General features: G+C 36.6%; 1 protein-coding gene across 2 annotated transcripts in view; it reads left to right on the top strand.

Moving 5' to 3' along the window:
* Positions 1-533: 533 nt before the first annotated feature.
* The window catches only part of LOC132092546 (circadian locomoter output cycles protein kaput-like), a 56,618-nt gene continuing 51,151 nt past the window's right edge, over positions 534-6,000 (top strand). For both annotated transcript variants that reach the window (XM_059498827.1, XM_059498828.1), the window contains exon 1: positions 534-769. The gene's annotated coding sequence lies outside the window, so the exon portion shown is untranslated. The remainder of the gene's footprint in view (positions 770-6,000) is intronic.

The following is a 6,000-nucleotide window of genomic DNA, read 5'->3' as shown; positions in this document are numbered from 1 at the left end:
TATAGGCTATAAATAATTTCAGAAATGTCAAGCATTTTACAATAAATTCCTCCAAAGACGCTTTAATCTCGTTTTCCCTCGCATTTGATTTGAAATATGTGCTTTGCTTCTTCTTACGTGTTTTAACTCGTCTTCACTTTCACAAGAGTCTCATGGACTTTTGGTATATAATAACTGGAATTAATTTTCAAAGTGTCTGCATGTTTTTCGGTTTCCCCAATTGTGCCTTTTTTATTACTTTTTTTACGCATTATATTAACATTATATGATTTATTTATTTATTTGACTTATGATTTTCGGTTACCTGTGTATGTTCCCAGTTGTGTCTGTTTTTATTATTATCATTTTGCATTTAATGTACGCTTTAATGTTTGTCTTAAAATTTTTATACTTTATTTGATATAAATGGGTCGTTTTGGTCACTCTCCGTGATCTGCTACTTTTAATTCCCCTGAATAACTTTTCTGTTTCTTTTTTGTGTGAGCTGTATTCTATACAGTAACAAGCAATTTAAAAAAAACAGCTCTTAGGATGCTCACATGCAAAGTAGCAGCAGAGAATGTCTTATATGTAGACGGGCTCTGGTAGCAGCCAGGTCTTGCTGCGTGTTGCCAGATTGTGTGGGATTCTGCTCTGGCTTCACTGCGCATGCGCGTGGGAAGCCTGGGGTAGGCCCTGCTGTTTTTCTAACTCTAGTTCAATCCTACACTGCCGTCTCAACCAAAACAAGGCGTAAGAAAATCCCCCTCCTGGACGGCAGATAATCGAGGTAAGAAACCAAGCGGGCTTGCTAGATAACATTATTTTAAGACAGAGCAGCCGAGCTCCAGTGTCGCATTTGTGTCGGATTTGATACAAGCGTATGCGGTGAAAATACGGTGGTGTTTTTTTAATGCTTGCCTGGGAAGAATCCGAGGGCCTGGTGACCTACATTTGTTCTAGCCTAGTGAGGCAAGGGGAGTGTACGAAGTTGCTCTGCCAAATGTTCGCAACCGATTTAAAGCCCGGACATCTCTCGTGCAACGCATGATTTAGTCCCTGCAGAAGCTAGATTTTTGTGGCTTTGTCTTTATCAGCTATGCACGGATAGCCCTGTTTATAATGATGACGCGCGTTTGTCAGTCTGTAAACTCGCGCTTCTTCTTCAGGTCATATTTGAATCTGTGTTTCAGTGAGCATATCGATCAAATAAATCGGTCTGAGCTGATGCATGAATATCTGCCCTTAATCGTGAATCTACTCGTTTATTTTCTTATGCAGACTGCCTGAAGGATTCGCTGTGATTGCGACTCCGAGGATGGGAAGTAAATCCAATTTAACCTGATCATTTCATCATTGCTCCGACAGAGCAACCTGTAGCGAGCTCGGCTGAATATGTATATCCTGTCTTCTTTACTAACCACAGAGTGAAGTAACCAGCCGCACACAGAATTAGTTAACACCTTGGAGTTTTTGTCATTTATTCCAGCTTTGTTTGCATGTCGTCCGGCTCTATTTAATTATCACGCGACCGGGGAGTGAAGAGACAAAATAGAAGATAATACCGGTAATTAACTGCTTTTATCTAAACAGGTCGTAGTGCACATATGTTTGCGTGTATGTTTCTTCTAAATCTTTGAATTTAACTAGAATAAAAAGGTGAAAATCTTCATACCGACTGACAGCAAGAGGTGTTTTGGTTTCTCTGTGAGGGTGAATTAGGGTTATTTGACGTTGAAGCGGCATTCCTTATGGACGGTGCTGGAACTGAATGGACGCGTTTTATTTTATATTTGGTGTATCTCGTGTCTTGTTGGCATTTAAGCGCCCTGCTAGTGTTGTGTCTGATAACGGCGCGTTCCCAAATGCCTAATGTCTTGGTCGGCAGTTTACTAGGTTTTGTTATTAAGCCTTTGCTCTTGAATATTAGTAAGGCTATGCACAAAAAAATATTTATGCAGTTATAATGCAGAATAAAGATTGCTGTTAAGATATAAACAGGGATTATTTGCAGATTTATAAAATAATAATTATAATCTCTTTAGTAATTAGAATTTTTTTTGTATGAACAGTCTATGTATTAAAAATGTATTTGTAATTAATATTTTCCCATATACTTCCCATATCTGCTGATACTGGGATTTTGTAGATCAGTGGATTCATCCATGGCTCAGCATTCACAGACAAAATATGACTTCATGAGCACTGGTAACATTTGCATTTTAAGTTCCTTTCTTTCTTAATGTAACTTAATAGCTATAAATCAAAAGTGCTCCTGTACATCATGAGCATGGACCAAAAAAACAAGGTTAAAAATAACACTTTACATCTGGATTTTAATAATAAATGGATATGTCCCATCCGTCCCCACTGTTAATGGTGTCTTTATTTTTAAGTTCACTCTGGATAAGGTACGTTTGTTTATCACTTTATTGTTTTTCTAATCAAAAAAACTTGTGAACTGTGTACACGTGAATAATGAAACTACCACATGATCCCCATAAAAGGAATCCTAGAAAGGTTGTTTTTCACCTTTACCATGTTGATCAACACCAGTCCTTTACTGAGGTGGAGAATGTTTTTCTCACAAGATGGTTTTCTTTGGCAAAGCAGTTATTTGTTAGCACGTTATTCCCTTTACAAAAATGTACCTTAGTAACCATCCATTTCATAAAAATACTAACGTTTACTGTCATGGTAAATTATAATTGGATCCTTCAAATAGTATACTAATTTGATTTATTGATTCATTAAGAATTTAGTTAAAAAATGAGTTCCATTGTTGTTTTGCTAATGAGAAAATCATAAACCTGCCATGTCCTGTGACTTTTTAAATGCCTTTGTGGTTTATTTGATTTGTTTGTATATTCCCATTGTATGAACCTTTACATTGTTTGAACAAGTTGAGTCATTAATTGAATTGGTCATGAAGTTTAAGTCAGTGAGGGCATTCTGGGACAAATCAACTGCAATGTCAACCCAGCAAAGTCATGCCCATCTGACTTAACATGTCTGGCTGATATTGCTTTTGGCAGCATTTGCAGGTCTATTACAACCCTGCACCCTATGTGCAAGTGTGCAGCTTTGGCTGAATTGCTGGTTTACAACTCTGAGTTTTGTTTATATAATAAAGATATGCTGCTCAAAGTGTAAGGTAGGGGTGGACAATATGGCTAAAATATCATAAAAGGATTTTCCACGCTTTTGTGATTTTATCATGATTCTTTGTCACATTGGTTTTACTATTTTGCAAGTTGTCAGAGCAGCACAGCCCAACTAATTTCCCTAAAAACAAAGCCTAACAAGGTAACAAAATATCAAATAAAAAAGAATGGCAGATATTTAAGCCAAAGTGGGCAAAGATAAAAATGGAAATTTGAATTTTAATAATTAAAAATAAATTATTAAAAATGAGAACAAAGATACACATTACAAATACACATACAAATAAAATAAACAGTGCTTTATTCTTCAGGTACAGTAGGTGTATTTTGCAACAAATATATAAACAAATATACAAACACATATATAGGCTACATTTCACTGTGTAAATTATACATTGATTCTTATTACAGCAAGCAACTGTATTAATGTTTTTCGGTCAAGAGACTTCCATAGTATTTTTATTTTTTTACTACTGTCAAAGTCAGTGTGGACCAGCAGCTGTTTGGTTACCCACATTCTTCAAAATATCTTATTTTGTGTCCACCTGAACCAGTGTTGCCAAGTCTGCGATTGTTTTTCATGTCCGCAGTTTGAAGCAACCCCAATACAAATAACGTGATATTTAACCCCTAAAATGCGAATTTTACCAAGGCAACCCTTCCAAAAAATGTATATTTTAACCCCGGGAAGCAATTTTTATCAGGGAACCTCCTGGAAACGCGATTGGGCTAGTTTTGGACTAGTTTTAAGAAGCAACTGGGCAGGATTTGTTGTGAAAACCTGGAAACCCTGATCTGAACGCACGTGCTGGAGAAATACTTCTAATCACAGGAGCATCTTTACTGATGAGATGCGCATGAAAATCGCATTCGATTTTTTGCACAGCCCTAGTCACTGGTATTAATTAACAACAGGCAGGAACAATCTCTTTTTAATATTATTTTTTATTCCCTTAAAACACACTGTTCTGTTACATGTTGTCACAACATTTCAGCGAATATTATCTAGATGTGTTCACTACTTGTCTAGCGATGTAGGTTTATGATGGAATATACTTAAAAAAATGGTTTGTCTTTTCAAATCTTCTATCGCTTCCAATTAAATTTATGGAGCTGGCTTGTGTGGTTTATGTTTGGAGCTTCAAGATTTGTGATGTGATTTCCGGTAAGGGTGCATAGTGTGCATCGATGCTCCCTAGATTTTGTGGTGTATTGTGGGATTTTTCTGGGAGCAAATGTTCCAGTGTACTGGCAGGATTTTGCGTTTGAGACAGACATTAAAATGGTCGACTCCCTGATCAGTGTCCTACTGAACTAGAGAGCTGATTGAAGCGGACGCATTTTTTTCTCTCTCAGCTGTTTACTTTCACTTTAGACATAACAACTGTGTTTACATGTTAACCTTGTGTGTTTTTGACGGTATTAGTGCAATCAGATGTGAAAGATAACTTCAGTCCAGTAATTTGGTGCTGTTTGATAGGCTTTTTAGTGTATGTTCATGTTAGAAAAGCACACAAATGAAATGTTTAACAGTGTGATTATGGTGTGTGCATGCCAAAAACGAATCGAATATTCGCCAGAACTCCAACTGATAGAATGTGCATTACAGCACAATACAATAAAAGATATTTTTCAAAAGCAGATCGTGGAGACATTTTAATGTCCACAATCAAAAATCGTGATATCGTACACTCCTAGTGTATGTGAGCTGTAAATAAATGAGGTGTGTGTTTGTATGTTTAGTAATTAAACTGTTATTTAGGATGGAAAGGCTCCATTTGGGGCCGTTATATGGATGTTTGAATTCGATTTTTATCCATCAACGTGATTGGATAGGGAGTAATTGGTCTTGTGACTCTCGTCAAATCAAATTGTGCATAGAAAACATTAACCACCAGCTGGTGATAATCATGGCTGCTGGAAGCGCATTCTTTATATCTTTTAATATGTTAAGGTAAATATTGGATTTCTGCTTACTAAATCATCTGTATATGCTAGCTTATCTACAGGGCCTGAAATCTGGTGTGAGGTTGCGGGTATTGCATACAACATTAATAACTCCCGCAAGTGTCACATACATAAATTCCATTCCAGTTTGCTTCAGGACCAGATTCAGTATGCACCTATTGATGACCCATGGCATTATTATAATGAATTTTTGTGTGTGTGACGTAACCAAAGTGCAGCCCATTTATAAACCCATTTATAAACTAAGTTTTTAGTCTGATCCATTTTATATGATCCACTTTTTGTTCCATTCAGTTGTAGATGCTGCTGTTAGAGTAGCTTATTCTCCCAGACCGCCACGGCCCCACAAAGAGGTGTGTGTGTGTTTGCTCTTATGAGGTATTTCCCCAGAAATGCTTCTCTATTTTAATGCAGTTTTCCTCTTTTTAACCCATCTCATGGTGTGTGATGAACTTTCTAATGGTTTTGTATTCTTTGCATTGTTCTAAGCATTCATATTTTATAAGCAACGGTAGCATACTCTGGCTCAGTGGCCTTGCATCTGATTTTAAATCTTTTTTTTTTTTTTTTTTTTTTAAATGGTGATGAATGATGATTGTACCGACGAATAACTCTTTCCTTTTCACCGTAATAGTTTTTCAGTGTTATTTTGATGTATTTTAAATAGTTGTCAGTCAAATTTAAAACTGCTGGATGATAGATATTTAATTCTTTCTGACAAACTACAGAAGATAATGTAAATTACATTATGTATAACATTTTCAGCGTTTATTATAAGGGGGTAGATTCTGCAGCTCAATCCTAGGGTTGGGCTGATAGACATGACGATGTTGCGCTGGCATCGTGATGCCACCCCCCCCAATTCTGTCTTCATTTACTCAACTTCATG

Source organism: Carassius carassius, chromosome 18 (genome assembly GCF_963082965.1).
Source record: "Carassius carassius chromosome 18, fCarCar2.1, whole genome shotgun sequence".
Taxonomy (NCBI): domain Eukaryota; kingdom Metazoa; phylum Chordata; class Actinopteri; order Cypriniformes; family Cyprinidae; genus Carassius; species Carassius carassius.
The sequence above is the reverse complement of the archived record's forward strand: the minus strand, read 5'-3'. Positions and strand labels throughout refer to the sequence as shown.